Source organism: Tauraco erythrolophus, chromosome Z (assembly GCF_009769465.1).
Source record: "Tauraco erythrolophus isolate bTauEry1 chromosome Z, bTauEry1.pri, whole genome shotgun sequence".
Classification (NCBI taxonomy): Eukaryota; Metazoa; Chordata; class Aves; order Musophagiformes; family Musophagidae; genus Tauraco; species Tauraco erythrolophus.
In genome coordinates, this window is record NC_141496.1 from 46,333,565 (window position 1) to 46,350,336 (window position 16,772).

Here is a 16,772-nt window from a genome sequence, read left to right on the forward strand (position 1 = left end):
CACTGTGGTGGCCTTGAGATTACTTCACACTCTCTTTCCCAAGTAAGAGATAGGTTTAATTCCCATTAAAAAATATGGAAGATATAATAGGGTGCATTCTGCTGAAGTTACCTGAGAAGACTTTTCACTAAGGTTCTTAAGAAGGCCAAACATGAGGACTTCAAAAAGATGTTTCAGTAATAACGAGACTTCAATTAGTGATATCTGTGTATATGTGGGGGAGCAAATCTATAGTCAAAATTGTGGAAAAAATTTGCAAGACTCCTTGATTTAATCATGGCTCAGCAGACTGAAATAATGCCTCGCTGATGTTTCTCATCATCTTTGATCAAAACAGAAACCCTCATCATGCAGAACACTTTGTGTGAGGTTAGGAACAATGGACAACATTTGCCACACTTTCTATGTTTTTTTTGTTGATGTTGTTTTTGTTTTTGTTTTTAAATATGAAGCTATAACATTAAGTCTCAGCAATGCAACAAGTCAGAAGTAGTAAGCAGATTTGAACACAAATTTTTAAAATCTCAGAAAGGAATTCAGATTCTAGAGAAATCAGAGTAGCTTTGCAGAAGATGATAACTACTCCAGTTTAAACTAACTGAATTCAAATCTGTTCTAATTCCTTGTTTGTGTCCTTTTGTTCCATCTTTAATATCCCCCAATTTTGATATACATGAATATCCAGTATTTTGATTCAATATATTTCCTTAAGTCACTGTAGATCCAGCCATTCCTATGAGGCAGGACATTGCTCTGCCTTTTATGACAGTAAATACACACAAGGTCAGTAATTCCTGCTTTAGTTTTTTTGGGGAGTGTGTTTCTCTTACCTGGTCTTTACTTTGCAGTTTTGAGATGCTATACCTCCTAGTTACTGAGACAGTTTGTATTTTCAGTTGCACGAAATGTTTCCTTTCTTGCTTCCACATTTTTTCTGGTACACCCTTTAGCTCTGTTTCTAGTTGTTATCTCCTTTCACCTTGAAAATCTTTCTCTCATTCTAGCATTCATTTTCCCAGCAATACGTACATTTTCTGATACTTTGTTCCTTCACCTTCTCTCAAGGAACCCACAGCCTCCCTCACCAACTTTTTACTATTTATGTGTTGGTAAAATCATTTATTATTTATCATTTCACTCCAGGCTTTACTTTTCATTCATTTCAATCATGGGATTCTTGATCCTTGTCATTTATTCCTTTACTGTAAGCTTTTATGCAACCTCTTTGAAGCACTGATTCTTCTTGGTGCTTTTTCGTTCACTTTTTCTCTGTTTATCCAGCAACCCACCGTGGTCACTTATTTATTGAAGTCTGTCAAGCTGCTTCTAATCTGTGCTTGTTACCACATACAAAATCCCATCTGTTTTTAGAAACTGCATATGTATTTGTAATTTACGTCTTGCATTTATTTTTCACAAAAATCACACATAATTAAGCACAACCTTCGTGTTGCCAAAATGCATTGGGAATATTATAAAGGAAAACAAACTTGCAAGCTCATGCAGTGAGCTTGAGGATGTTTGAAGACGTTGCACAAATAGTAGAATCCTATTAGAACTGTCTAATATATCTGTGTTGTCTAAATATACCTGTTTTGTCTTTATTTTTTTCAGCCTTGTAGGAGGAATATTCAATCTTCTCTATTAACCCATGAGGAGAGACGTGTTTTAACAGTAACTAAGAACCCTAACCTATTGAAAGCCATGCAGCTGAAAGGTATTTTAAAATAGCTCTATATTTTGATATGCATGACTCTAGCATGTATAATAATGCACATGAACGCATCTTCTGTTCTCTTGGGTATAATGTCAGGCCTTCCCAAAAGTGTGTGGCTATCAAACTGCTGTGATTACGTTACAGCAAACAGCTTTAGTACAAGTCTAGTATGCTTCTAAGGGTAGATCACCTTGGAGTGTCACACCCAAATTACTTTTGTCAATAGGTGCGCCACAGTCTCCCAAGTGGTCACAATGAGTACAGCAGTTTATGACTGAAAATATTACCTGACTGTAGATTTACCACCAGAAGCTGCAAACAGTATTTATTTTTATAAAGGCTTTTAAAGTCTTCTTCCTTGCCCCTGTTTTCTTCTATCTTCTATAATTAGAACCTCATCCATAACCATATCTACAAAAAACACTTGCAGAACAAACCTAAAAAAGTTATTCAATTTATGTTCACTTCCCAAGGCCTTATTTTGGCACTTTTCACTCAGGCAAATATCTGTTGATTTCAAAAATCGTAGTGCAGGCTGCAGGATTGGGGCTACCTTTTGAAAAGATATTCCAAATTTTTCATTTTCTTCTGTAGGACAGTATTCTGTCTCCAGAATATAGGAAAAAATGCTGAGTATTGAAATACTTGCCAAAATTGGTGACTTGATGAAAAAGAAAGTTCCCAATATGGCGGTAACTAATCCTTGGATTTCGTGTATAAAACTTGCTAAATGAACAAGGTGGAACAGACTTGCTCCAGCACTGGTTGCAACAATGAAAAATCTGTTTGATTTAAGAGAGAGGTAACTCTACCTAATGGACTCTACCTAGTGGATGACACTGATGAGCTTTAAAAGAGTGTGCTGAAGGGTCAATTTCCACTTTCACTGAAGAATCCTAAAAATCAAAGACATAGAAGCTTCAGATGGCTGGGTGCAGCTAGTTATCTACTTGCAGTGTGTTACAAGGACACTTACAGAGAGCCAGACCCAAGGGGTAGCCTTTTCTTTTGGTTTAAAATGGAAATAACTATTTTTATTTTTTTTTTCCACTTGCAGGTCTTTGACTTTAGAAATGAAACACTGACTACACTTTGAAACTTTATTGCCAAAGCCTAAAATTACATTGTCATGGCCAGGCTTAAATTTTCTGCCTCCTTACCCATCATGAATACTACTGCTAAATAGTCTTAGGAAAAGGGTATTTTGAATTGAAGGGGTATTGTGAGATCCTATAGAGTAGTGAAAATCATCTGTGACTTAAAATATCTTGCTTTCAAATGAAGCTTTCAATAACTGCCACTCTTCTTCCGTGAATGCTTTATTTATATATTCATTTCACGAAGTATTCGACAACTAAGTTTCATTTCATTTTTGTAACGGAATGTAATTTTGTTCAGATCAGTCTGTCAACAAAAAGGCAACAGCATATAATCTTTTTGTCCACTGAACTAAATTGCAGATTCATTTTGTGTGTGTGGATCAAATAGTGAATGTTTACTAACTGAAAATATGACATCTTCTCCACTCTGAACAAACTATGGCTAAATACTGAGAATTTTAAATATAATTATATTCTATAAAACACCTTTGACTTACCACTTCTGCCTAAGGGAGGTCACTGATAAGACTTCCCTAACTCAGGCTCTCTGAAGCCGGCTGTAGGATTTGGGAGAATTCTTCAAGACAATAAATTTGGTCTTGAATTTTCAATAGATAATTACTACGAGTTTTTTCATATAAATATTTGCTGTGAACAAGAGACTGGATGGGCTGATAGTCTCTTTACATACAAACTTATGTTATACTGCTCTGTTCATTCCTTCCTGGATATATGAGGGCTAAGGTAGAGACAGCCAAAAAAACCAAACTTTCACGTCTCGTGTTGCCTGTTGTGGAGGAAGTGTCTGCTGTCATGAATATTTTTCAAATGTGGTTTTGTAGCTGATCACGTTTTCAGAATGTCTCTGTCGCCAATTTAATTCTTTCATTACTAGTATGTGATATCATTACCTTGCTTGTTCAGGATACGTACTAGAGTGACTGTAATGAGAAAATTAATGCAAAATTGCTACTACCCGGCATTATGTCAGGTTATAATACTTCTCTGTTGAAGTGATGGCAATGTTTGGTTATGTGGAAGACTATTTTCATCTCTTACACTCTGATTCAATGGTGGGAGCAAAACAAGTTCGCAACTATTTGTGAAGATGACTGAGACTGAAGATGTGGTGTGACCTTGTACTTGGAGTATTTTACAGGAGTTTAGGAGCCCAAGTTTTCTCTCTGAATTTTCAGTAGCTAGCCTCATCACCTTAAGCATCTCTCTTTGATGTGTCTCCAATTTGCAATGTTCTGTGGATCACCTGGAGAGCTATGGAGTAGTACCGCGTAAAAGCTAAGCACTACTCTTTGTCATACAAGTGTAGCAGAACATTTTCTTGCAGCCTAGAAAGAAAGGTTTTAATAAAATTGCAGAGTATCGTTAAAGGAACTTCAGAGGTTCTGACAGAGGTGATGTGAATGCCCAGGTATGGTAGAGATAAAATATTATGTGAAACAAGAGATTTATTAGGTGAGAACTTTTTGTAATTGTATTATCCTATAGACCTTTGTTTTTCTCACCTGTTGTTATCAATGCAACAGAACTAGAGTTTCAGTCAGCATGGTGTTTGAGTCAGTTTGCTACAATGAATGGCAAAGTAGAGAAGAATTGATAAAATGTATTTGTGTTTTTTTTTTTCCCAATATGCACAACAGTACCTGTCAATAGTTTTGAACCTTTTTTTTTTTTTTTTCCCAAAAGGCAGGAAGAACGAGTACCACAAAATATGATTTTACTGAGAGATTGATAGTTTGTCGGAAAGTGAATGACTGCAGTGGTAGTTAACTATTTGTATATGATGGCTGTTACTGCCTCATTAAGAAAAAATAACATTACAAAAAGGTGTTTCTTCCTTTAAAGTGGATAAAAAAAATTATTCTAGATTCTTCTCCTTTTTGCCAGTTGTCTTGTTAGGTGATACTTCTATATCTAGCCTTACTTTTTTTTTTTGTTGTTGTTAAATTTATTTTCCCATTCTGTATGTATGTTTGATATATAAAATTTTCTTTCATGTTGTAGTCATTAAGGGTATATTCTACACCCAGTGTCAGTTCAATTACTTTCTCCAATAAAGGAATGATCAGGAAAAGTGACATGAAGTTCTGCTGTACCGAAAAATTGCCCTTGACATTCTCACCACTGAGAGAAGCAAAAAAGCAGCTCACAAATTCTTCATTGGACAAGTGTTGTTCACATGTTGTCAAGATATCTGTGCTATCACTACTATTGCCCCAGCATTCAGGCAGCTATGATAATGATGTTTCTTTATAGTATAAGAGATACTGTCTTTTCTAGTATGGATAATGCCTAGAAGTATTTGCAAGATTGTAAAGCGTGTTTTGCCTTCATGAATTCTTGACATTTACTATGTGGATTCTAAATGGGTAGAACACTAAGCTATGGAAATTGACTACTTTATATTTTGACTATTTAATATCCTGGTTTTTAAATTCTCGTTATTATATATATTTACATGCATTTTTATATATATATATAATGATTGTAGAGAAAAAAGATTTTGCTGAGTGCAACTGTGTTTTGTCTCCCACTGACTCATGCTAACATCTGAAGATGTACAGCTCCCTGCATATGAACAGGAAAACTGCCATATCCTGTTGCTCTTCTGTCTTTGTACTACAGATGTTTCACAGCTTTCAAGCATAAATTTCTTTCTCTCTTGCTTTGTTTTTTTGTTCTCTGTTATGCAGAGTATAACAGGGAGGCTGTTTGGTTTTCAGCACAGAGCTTTTACTTGGATATCTGCAAAACCAGTAGTTTTATTCCACAGTATGACTTTGTAGGGCTGTAGAATTTCATAAATGTGTGTGTGTATGTTTGTGTTCGCAAGTCTGGGATGGGGGATGCCCTCTATTGAAATGATATCCAACTCTAAAAGCATGAGCTATAGATTAGACATTCAGGGCATCTGTCCAAAACAAAGACTGCAGTGTTGATAAAGCTGTACATACAGTAAATATTCCTTGTGACATAACACTTATAAAAATATTATGACAGCCTTGAAAACATTTTGACAAGCAAGAAAGCTGTTTAAAGTAGAAAAGACAACCTGATTAAAAGAAAAAATTAAGATGGCCAGCTTGAGAAGCTATGGGAAAGGCTGCGGTCTTCTTGTTTTGCTTTGGTTTACAGTAAAGGGCACGAGTTGCAGAGATCTTTGGTCACATTTCCTCTAGTAAATTCAGTCTGCTGGTGAAAGGACCAGAAATTATTTTTGGAATTCAAAGAGGTGAAAAGAGGAGAAGGATTTTGTCTTGAAGTGCTGACTGGGAAGAGAGTATGAACTTGGGTGCCTGGCTCCTGTCAGTTAGGCTAGCTTTCAGATTCACCTGTCAGGAAGAGAGTTCAGGAAGAGGACACTAGCATCTCATTTAATTTGCTTCTGTATGCTTAATATCTGTAACCTTTGCCAAGCATCTTAGCGGAAATTAGTTACAAATTTTAGGTATAATTTGAGGACATATTTTGTTGTTTCTCATTTCTGTCTTGTAATCTTGTTTCCAGTTGCATAATTATAAATTTAGTCCTTTTCTTCGCTAGACTAAGCTTGCAATGTTTTCATTTTTCAAGCTTGTCTGACATGAAGTGTGAATTCAGGTGTAAATGATAACACTAGAATCATCTTGTATGTATTTGTTACCTTCAAAGGAAAAAAGTAATGTGTGCAGGCATCTCCTTAGTGGGGAACACCAAGAGGTCCTGAAACAAAGACGAACTCGGCAACTTGGAAGTTGGAGTATTTTCTGTAAAGATTATTTTCACAGTTTTTATTTTTTTAAGGAAAAGGGTCTGGAAAGTGTTCTTTGTGTTTATGTTGTATATGGCATCTCTGTGCATCTCCCAGAGAACCTCACAAATCAGTGCACAAAAAACAGGGAGAGAAAAGACAATTGCTTTCAGACTGCCTGTAAGGGGTGAATTTATACTTTTTTTCTGTTGCCCGTTCCCAGCCCAGATGTTTTGCTGGTGACTAATGGCGTTCCTCAGGGGTCAGTATTGGGTCCCACACTGTTTAACATCTTTGTCGATGACATGTACAGTGGGATCGAGTGCACCCTCAACAATTTTGCCGATGACACCAAATTGTGTGGTGTTGTGGACATGCTGGAGGGAAAGGATGCCATCCAGAGGGATCTTGACAGGCTGGAGAGGTGGGCTTGTGAGAATCTCATGAAGTTCAACAAGGCCAAGTGCAAGGTCCTGCATGTGGTTCGGGGCAATCTCAAGCACAAGTACAGGCTGGGTGGAGAATGGATTGAGAGCAGCCCTGAGGAAAAGGACTTGGGAGTGCTGGTGGATGACAAGCTCAACATGAGCCGACAACGTGCACTGGCAGCCCAGAAAGCAAATCGTATCCTGGGCTGTATCAAAAGAAGTGTGGCCAGCAGGTCGAGGGAGGTGATTCTGCCCCTCTACTCTGCTCTTGTGAGACCCCACCTGGAATACTGTGTTCGGCTCTGGAGTCCCCAGCACAAGAAGGACATGGAGCTGCTGGAGCAAGTCCAGAGGAGGGCCACGATGATGATCCAAGAGCTGGAACACCTCTCCTATGAAGACAGGCTGTCAAGAGTTGGGGCTGTTCAGCCTGGAGAAGAGAAGCCTCCAGGGTGATCTCATAGCAGACTTCCAGTACTTAAAGGGGGCCTACAGGAAAGCTGCAGAGGGACTTTTTACAAGGGTGTGTAGTGATAGGACAAGGGGCAATGGCTTTAAACTGAAAGAGGGTATATTTAGTTTAGATATAAGGAATAAATTTTTCACTCAGAGGGTGGTGAAGCAGTGGAACAGGTTGCCCAGAGAAATTGTAGATGCCCCATCGATGGAAGTGTTCAAGGCCAGGTTGGATGAGGCTTTGGGCAACCTGGTGTAGTGGAGGGTTTCCCTGCCCATGGCAGGGGGATTGGAACTAGATGATCTTTAAGGTCCCTTCCAAACCTAACCATTCTATGATTTTATGATTCTATGATTTGTAAACAAAGAATATAAAATAGGTGCTATCTGTTGGCTTTTAACTGCGGTGTTAGTTCTGTGTGCTGCTTGAATCCTTCATTCAAGGCTTTTAATAGCAATAAAAGACTTCATCAACAGCAGTTTAAAGGGTCACCATATATCCACCTGTATTTCTTTCCTGCTCAAGAGCCATGATGAAATTAGCAGGACTGACTTGATCTAGAAAGGAGGCTTGGGTGAAAAGCTAATAGGATCCACTCTTTTACTTCTTAAAAATGTACTTGTAGACTATGGTTCTACATTTCTGACAGACCTTGTAGCACTGAACTCTTGCCACGTCGTAGAGTGTGGGTGTGCCTGGGTGGTCCTTCAGCACCCTTCAACACATGAAACTACTATTGTCATCAAGGGTAACTCATTTCTTTCTATGAGCATGTGATACTACACCTCATTCTTATTGCTTGGCTGAGAGAAAAAAGGTAATTTTAAAGTTCAGTTAGCCAAAAGATTGAAAGAAATCTTAATGTTCACTATTAAATAAGAATAAATGTTTGCAGTCACACTAACTGCTTGAGTGGCTTAGATTTACAAGACAACCAGCTAGTGCTGTTCTAAAGATGTTAGCCTCTTTAGAATCAGAAGCATCATCTTCATGAATTCAGTGAGTTGTGTCTTAGAAGTTATGAGCCTTCAAAAGTATGAATGTTAAAATTAAACAACCAAAAGACAAATAGAAATGTAAGTAGTGTTTTTTTAGCCTTTGTACTTTAGGAATATAAGATTGCAAATCAAACGGAGAAAAATTGAAATACAGCTACTTCTCAGTTTCTAAAAGCACTGATTTTCTTAGTCAGTTTCTAATTTTGTCAGATGCTTAAAGAGATACAAACAAAGCAAGCTCTTGATTTCCCTCAGAACAATTTCCCAAGTCACAGAGACTTCTCTGACAAAGGGGTTTACTTTGAAGATTATTAATGGTTGGTTTGAATCAACATTTCAACTTCAAAAATGTGCATCATGGAATATAAGATATAAAAGAAATATGTCTAACCTGTAAAATACACATGGTTATTTTACTTCAGTATTATTCAGTCTCAGATAGCAAATTGCCCTCTAGAATATTTGCTGAAAATGAAAATAAAAAGAGACTGAATACAGCTAGGTTTGTTTGCTATTATTTGGGGAAAAAAAATATTTAAAGCACTAAAATTAAATCTTTTGACACATTTCTGGTCCCTTAGACAAAATTCTTTGAAAAACAATTAACCATAGTAACACAGAATGCATCTATTATATTTCATCAGTTATATTTGCTTTTCATTTCTGCTACTGCATGCGAAAAAGTAATAAACAGGGAAAGGATGCTTTAATAAAACTATAAACAAGTTATGGTTTATATTTTTAAACCACCTCCATGTGTACACTCAAGAAACTCTAATAAAGCTGAATTTGAACACAGCTCTAGCATGGAAAAGACTTTATATGTTACAAGCACATAGAAGCAGTAACCAGAAGGATGTATTCTTTGACAGCCCAGGTGGTTCACTTGACCACAGTATCATTGTCCCAGTGGCAAAATAGATATATGTGGTTGTTTGGCTGCTGTCCTGTGGACAGCCATTATCATCCTGTCAATAAGAATAGTGAAGATTAAAAACAATGCCTGAAAATACTAGCAGTATCCCTCGGATTTTTACTTATGAGTTGTTCCAAGATTTTCTAGTGTCTATTGAAATATTCAAACAGCTGGCTTCTGAGCATAATCTGTCACTTGCAGCATTTTACAGGCTTTCCATCTAAACTAAACATCATTTGGGACCTGAGTACTGGCCAAAGAGGGAGAAGGACATGTGAGCAGACACAATGCCACTGGAAGACAAGGGCACGAGTGGAGGCTACCAATAGACCATTACGTGGTCAATGAGCATCAAGCATTATTAGTGAGGACCAAAGTCCCAACTGGGAACATCCAGTTTGATGTCCAATTTCAGGTTCTGACACTATACAGACTGTCCAAAACACATGTGCATGCATGTATCTAGATGTGTAAAATTACATGGAAGGTCACATCTTCATTTACAGTACTTTGATACATCTCTGCTGTCCATAGCACTGATATATTGTTAACTAACAGTGAACCTTCCTTAGGATTACAGATGATTGTTGTTGTTGTTGTTGTTTGTGGATACAAAAAGGCTAGAAGCAGAAATTTTCCAGCTACTGCAGCGTCCTGTGAAAGTTCCTTTTCCCATGCAGGCTAGCTGAGAAACAGTTTGAGGTTTTTGTAAACTAAGACTTTATCTTGCACCTGTAGCTTGTTATGCAGTCTTGTTTATGGCACACTGGGAAAGTTGTTTTGAAATGGGTGTTGTAGCATTTAGCCAATCACTCTGGGAGGTGGATGGTCAAGCGACCAATTGCCTTGGCCATCCTGGTGAACCATATTATATATATATACGGATTTGTAATTAATAAACGGCTGATGCTGCTGCTGCCGATGCTGCTACTGCTGCTGCTGCTCCTGCTGTTGGCGTTGGCTCTTTCTCCTGCACCTGAATTCTGTGTCGTTCTTCTCTCCGTCCCCGAGACGGCTGCGACATTTGGTGACCCCGACGTGATACAACCGCAACTGAATTTAGAAGGTACGTGCTTCCCCCGAGGCTCCGGGGACAAAACTCTAGACTGAGAAGATGGGGCAAAGCTCCGTGAAAGAAAGCACAATATTTTCTGCCTTCAAAAATGTGATAACGATCGCGGGAGCTGACATAAGTGATGAAGCTCTCTGTGAATTGCTAAATTGGGCAGCAGAACATGAGTTTGTAGCTGATCCGGACACTGCCCTTAACCCAGAAGCTTGGGAACTGTTAGGGGATAAGTTATTTCATGAGATCATGCTTGGAGATAAGAGCGTACTTGACCTGCTATGTACGTGGTGGTCCCTATACGGTATAATGCGGAAGTGGACAGCAGGAAGAGAAAGAAAAGAATTACCGGGCTCTGACGAATCTGCGGGTGAAGGCTCTGAAGGGGACGATGAGTTATTTGAGGGATCACTGACCCCGGACAGCACAGGCAGCGTACCTGCCGCGTCTCCGCTGCCCTCGGGCACTGAGAGACTCGCGGGGACTGCACGGAGGTCCTACCCCTCCCCGCGGGATTATGTTCCGCCTGAGTACCCCTCACCAGTGGAACAGTTAGCAAAACTAACCGGTCAAAGCAAAGCGTTGGAGCGTCCCCCACTCTCCACCCCAGTGGCCCCTACCAAAAGAGAAACTAGTCGCCCTTCATCAGTTAGTTCAGGAGCAATTACAACAGGGACACCTTGAGCCTTCCACTAGTCCCTGGAACACTCCTGTTTTTGTAATTAAGAAAAAATCAGGAAAATGGAGATTGTTGCAGGATCTCCGGAAAATCAATGCAGTGATGGAAAGTATGGGGGCATTGCAGCCTGGTATGCCCTCACCCACCATGATTCCAGCAGGGTGGGAAATCCTGATCATTGATTTGAAGGATTGCTTTTTCACTATTCCTTTACATCCTAATGACAAGCCAAAATTTGCTTTTACTGTGCCTGCAGTTAACAATGCCGAACCTGCGAAGAGGTATCAATGGAAGGTTCTACCTCAGGGCATGAAGAACAGCCCGACTATCTGCCAATGGTATGTCGCTCAAGCTTTGTCCGGAGTCCGCGAGCAGTTTCCTGAGGCATACTGCTACCATTACATGGATGATATCCTGGTAGCAGCATCCACCCAGGACGAGCTGCTGAGGATACAGCCTCGGCTGCTCGCTGCTCTGCATTCTTATGGATTGCAGGTGGCTCCGGAGAAAGTTCAAAAGCATCCTCCTTGGAAATACTTAGGAGTCAAAATTCTGGATCAAACTATACAACACCAAGCGGTGCAATTCTCGGGTTCTATTAAAACCCTGAATGATGCTCAGAAATTGCTAGGTATCATCAATTGGTTACGTCCCTATCTAGGGCTAACCACGGCACAACTTTCCCCGCTTTTTAATATTTTAAAGGGGGACCCCGAGTTGAATTCAGCTCGGAAATTGACTCCTGAAGCGCGACGAGCGCTGGAGGAGGTTCAACAGGCTGTTTCTGCTCATCAGGTTTATCGAGTGGATCCCTCCATTGATATCACTGTTTTCATTACCACTCCAGATTTTCATCCTACAGGTATCATTGGCCAGTGGAATAAACAGTGGCCCGATCCTTTGCATATTTTGGAATGGGTCTTTTTGCCACATCAGCCAAAAAAGACAGCATCCACATTGTTTGAATTGATCGCTTGTCTGATAATCAAATGCCGCCAAAGGTGTTTGCAATTAATGGCAGTGGATCCTGCAACAATTGTTCTTCCAGTACAGCAGGAACACTTTGAGTGGAGCCTTACTAACAGTGCTCCTCTGCAAAGTGCGCTGCAAAACTTTTCGGGACAGATTGCTTATCATCTGCCCAGCCATAAATTACTGCAATTGGCAAAATCGACAAGCTTTACCTTGCGGCCAAAAAATAGTCGGGTGCCAGTGCAAGGACCCACCGTCTTCACCGACGGGTCCGGGAAAACCGGGAAAGCTATTGTTACCTGGAAGGAGGAATCTGAGTGGCAGGTGCTGGAAGGCCACGAGTCAGGCTCAGCCCAGTTGGTTGAACTGAGGGCTGTTGCCATGGCTTTTCAGCGGTTCTCGCAGGTACCTTTGAATTTGGTCACTGATTCTGCTTACGTAGCAGACATAACCCAACGCTTAGATTGTTCACTTTTGAAGGAAGTGAATAATGCGGCTCTGTTTTCACTATTGAAAACTTTGTGGTGTGCAATTCAAGCTCGAGTTCATCCGTATTACATTTTGCATATCCATAGTCACACCAACTTGCCAGGTTTTATAACAGAAGGCAATGCCAGGGCTGACATGCTAGCTAACCCTGCTTGGGTAGCGCCTCAGCCTGACAAAATTGCGCAAGCCAAGGCATCGCATAATTTCTTCCATCAAAGTGCGCATACCCTGCAGAAGCAGTTCCATTTAACGCCCACTGAGGCTCGAGACATTGTCAGCGCTTGCGCTGACTGCCACGGACTTGCTGCACCTCTGCCGTCGGGGGTAAACCCCAGGGGCCTAAAGGCCCTGCAGCTTTGGCAGACGGATGTAACGCATGTTCCTGAATTTGGCAGGTTTAAGTATGTGCACGTGTCTATTGACACTTTCTCCTCAGCCATGTGGGCGTCTGCTCATACTGGGGAGAAAGGTCGCGATGTCATTGCCCACTGGAAACTCGCCTTCGCGGTCTTGGGCGTGCCTTTTTCTATAAAAACCGATAATGGCCCAGCCTACGTCTCACAGAAGACACGGCAGTTTTTACACCTATGGGGTGTAAATCATACTTTGGGTATTCCGCATTCTCCTACTGGCCAAGCCATTGTTGAACGCGCTCATGGCACTTTGAAGCGTGTTTTAGATAAACAAAAAGGGGGAATGCATGGAGAAACCCCACAGAGTCGACTAGAAAAAGCATTATATACAATTAATCATCTTACAGTGCCACCAAATTCAAATAATCCTGTTATTCTGAATCATTTTCTTTCGTTGCAGTCTTCAGGCGAGACGCACCTACCTCGAGCGAAAGTCTGGGTACGGGACCTACTCACTAAGAAGTGGGAAGGCCCGTGTGAGCTTATTGCTTGGGGTCGTGGGTATGCTTGCGTTTCCACAGATACTGGGGTACGATGGCTACCTGCAAGATGCGTTCGCCCTGACCTGCGGCACCAGAAGCAGAACAGGCAACCTCCAAGGCAACCTTCAAATGACGGCCAGAATGCAGATCATTTGATTGATGATCCTCCTGATGACGACCAAGACATCGACCATCAGCCCGGTCCTTCTACAAGCAGAGACTGAACTTAAAGTTTCTTATGTTATGGAGTCAGAATGTAGAGCCCTTAAGGCTATTTAGAATTAATGACTGGACGTATAACTGGGTTTGCTATATGCGTATCTCTTATGGCATTGCTGGAGAATCTCTCTGCCTACTTTAAATTAGTCTTAAACAAAAAGGGGGAATTGTGGATACAAAAAGGCTAGAAGCAGAAATTTTCCAGCTACTGCAGCGTCCTGTGAAAGTTCCTTTTCCCATGCAGGCTAGCTGAGAAACAGTTTGAGGTTTTTGTAAACTAAGACTTTATCTTGCACCTGTAGCTTGTTATGCAGTCTTGTTTATGGCACACTGGGAAAGTTGTTTTGAAATGGGTGTTGTAGCATTTAGCCAATCACTCTGGGAGGTGGATGGTCAAGCGACCAATTGCCTTGGCCATCCTGGTGAACCATATTATATATATATACGGATTTGTAATTAATAAACGGCTGATGCTGCTGCTGCCGATGCTGCTACTGCTGCTGCTGCTCCTGCTGTTGGCGTTGGCTCTTTCTCCTGCACCTGAATTCTGTGTCGTTCTTCTCTCCGTCCCCGAGACGGCTGCGACAGTTGTTGTTATTATTATTTTAATATTTTGTTTTTCTTAAATCAATATCAAAGAATGAAATCTGTAGGTTTATCTATTTGCCACAGCATGACTACCAACTTATCCGTATATCACTGACATGTATGTAACAGAGTGTACAACTCCACAGTATTTTGGCTCATAGCTATTTGCGATAAATATCGGTGAGTGAGTTACTCAGGAAGAAAAAAATATTAAACTTTTTTTTCCCCTCAAAAATACAGGTTTTGGCCCTTCAAAAAAGCTTTATTTCAAATCTCCCTCCTCCATTCTATTTTACTGCAAGAGATCCATCAATCTTCAGGACACTCATGGTATCAAGGGGAGTGGTTGTTTCTTTCTTTTCTTATGACCCTAAAATTAATCCACTTTCAATCCATCAATCAGTGGTCACAGTTTCAGGCTGGCTGTTCTCATTGTAATGAAAAGATTCTCATCTAAATTGATTGATAAACTTGGAAACTTTAATAAAATATGGTCTGCTTTTATTAATCTTTCTACTTAATAATGAACTGTCTGATTTCTTCTCTCTGTTCACCCACCTTCTCCTTCCTCAAGCTCTCCTTGATATATACTACATTATTATATGACTCTGGTTGAGGTCCTTTCTTTAATTGTGTAGCTTTTTTTTTTTTTAATTTTATTTGTTTTTCTGGTGTACTTGAACATTTTTCCTCTGCATTTTATGTATTGTATTTTTGCTATCTTTTAGCTATGCAAAAATCATATGAATTACTATAGTAGATCAGATCACTGATTTACCTGCAGTGGTATCATCTCCTTGGCAGTGCCAGAAACACCAGAAGAATGTGTGAGAAACACCTCTTCCTGCAACATCCTTTGAAACATTGTAACAAAATAACCTTTCTGTATTTTCATTTTTTCCAGTACTTTGATGTTTTCATGATATATATAGATGTATAATAACTTGTTTTCAATTCTCTGAAGTTTTTTGTTTCAATATTACGAGAGAATTAAAAAGTTACTGTAATACTGTGCTCAAATTGAAGACTTTGCTTCTATACTAGCTTTTGCCTTTTTTATGTTAGAAATCAAAAGACAGTAAATATAAACATTTGATTAACTTCTTTATATTGAATGTTTCTTTTTATAGTCTTGACCTAGAGTTTTTTACTTATTGCCTCTCTGAGAAGTCCTTTCTGTATCTGTGTTTCCAGAAGTTTTCCTACTTCTGTAGCCTAGAGTTCTTCAGTCCATGTGCCCAGTTGGGGCACTTCAGATGTTTTGGTTTATTAGAAGTCGGCTCCATCTAGTACTTCTTTGCCCCTATTCCTCCGTCACCAGTCCTACCACTGCAAGATACTAGACATGGTTGTGTGTATTGTTTACCGCTTGGTCTGCTGGCTGGGAAAGTTTCTAGAGGGATGTCCACCAAAGTATGACTCAATAACTGCTCTTGCTTTGGCTTCAGGAAGGCCAGACAAGTAATTTCCTCAGTCACATACACAGTTCACTGCTCAGCTCCATGCCGTTTTCAGTTCTGTTAAGTGTGCTTGTGCATGCGTGTGGGCATGTCAAACAGGGAGTGAGAGCTGAAAATAGAGCTCAGTATGTTTGCAATTGAATTCCTCTTGCTGAAATGAATTTTACTGCCTGGGAACTTGAACCATTGGTCCGGATGAAATAATATCATTGATTTATGTAGAGAGATTATATTTTCTTATCCAGTTTTTAAATAGTGCTATATTTCATTTACTTCTTAGAACTTCAGTTGTCACTTGGGATCAAAGACACAAGTTGTTTCATTTTTGTGAGATACTTCATTAAACTCAAGAGACCTAGTGGAGGCAGGTGCCAAAAGGTGCAACATGTGGTAAATGATGTATCTTAAACTTGTAGCTGATTTGAGTATCTTAGACTTTTTTGCATTCTGTAGAAAGCACCAAGTCTCATTTTCTCGTGGTGTTAATAAAGCATCTTGTATATCTACATCTTTCAAAAGCTGGTGTATAGAGTCATCTGAGTACAGTTACACTCCAACTTTAAAGATTTGCAGACCTGGCTTTCCTTCTGTACACCATCACATGATTTTCCCCAATATATCTGAGATCAGAGCTCTATTTTAAACTTTTATGACAAAGAAACAAAACTTTTCAGGTGATGTTTTCCATCATATTAATTAAAAAATGAACTGATATTTTATTGATTTCTATATTTCACAGATATTATCCTGATGAAATAAAATATTTTTTCAAACTCTGTGAGCTTTCACCTGCCAAGCTCTACCGTCCTGAAATAAAAACAGGTAATTTGTTGTATTAAAAAGGTCAACATGACAGTTGATATTAACCAGCAAACATGTAAATACATAGATTTGTTGACCCTGGACATTTGATTCTTCTTGTTGATGTTGGTGTTTCTGGAGCTAATATCAAATGCCACAGTAATTTAATTCCTTATATTTTGCTTCTGGCACATTTCAATTCCCATTGTTAACATCACTTTGCAAAAAAAAGGTTGAGC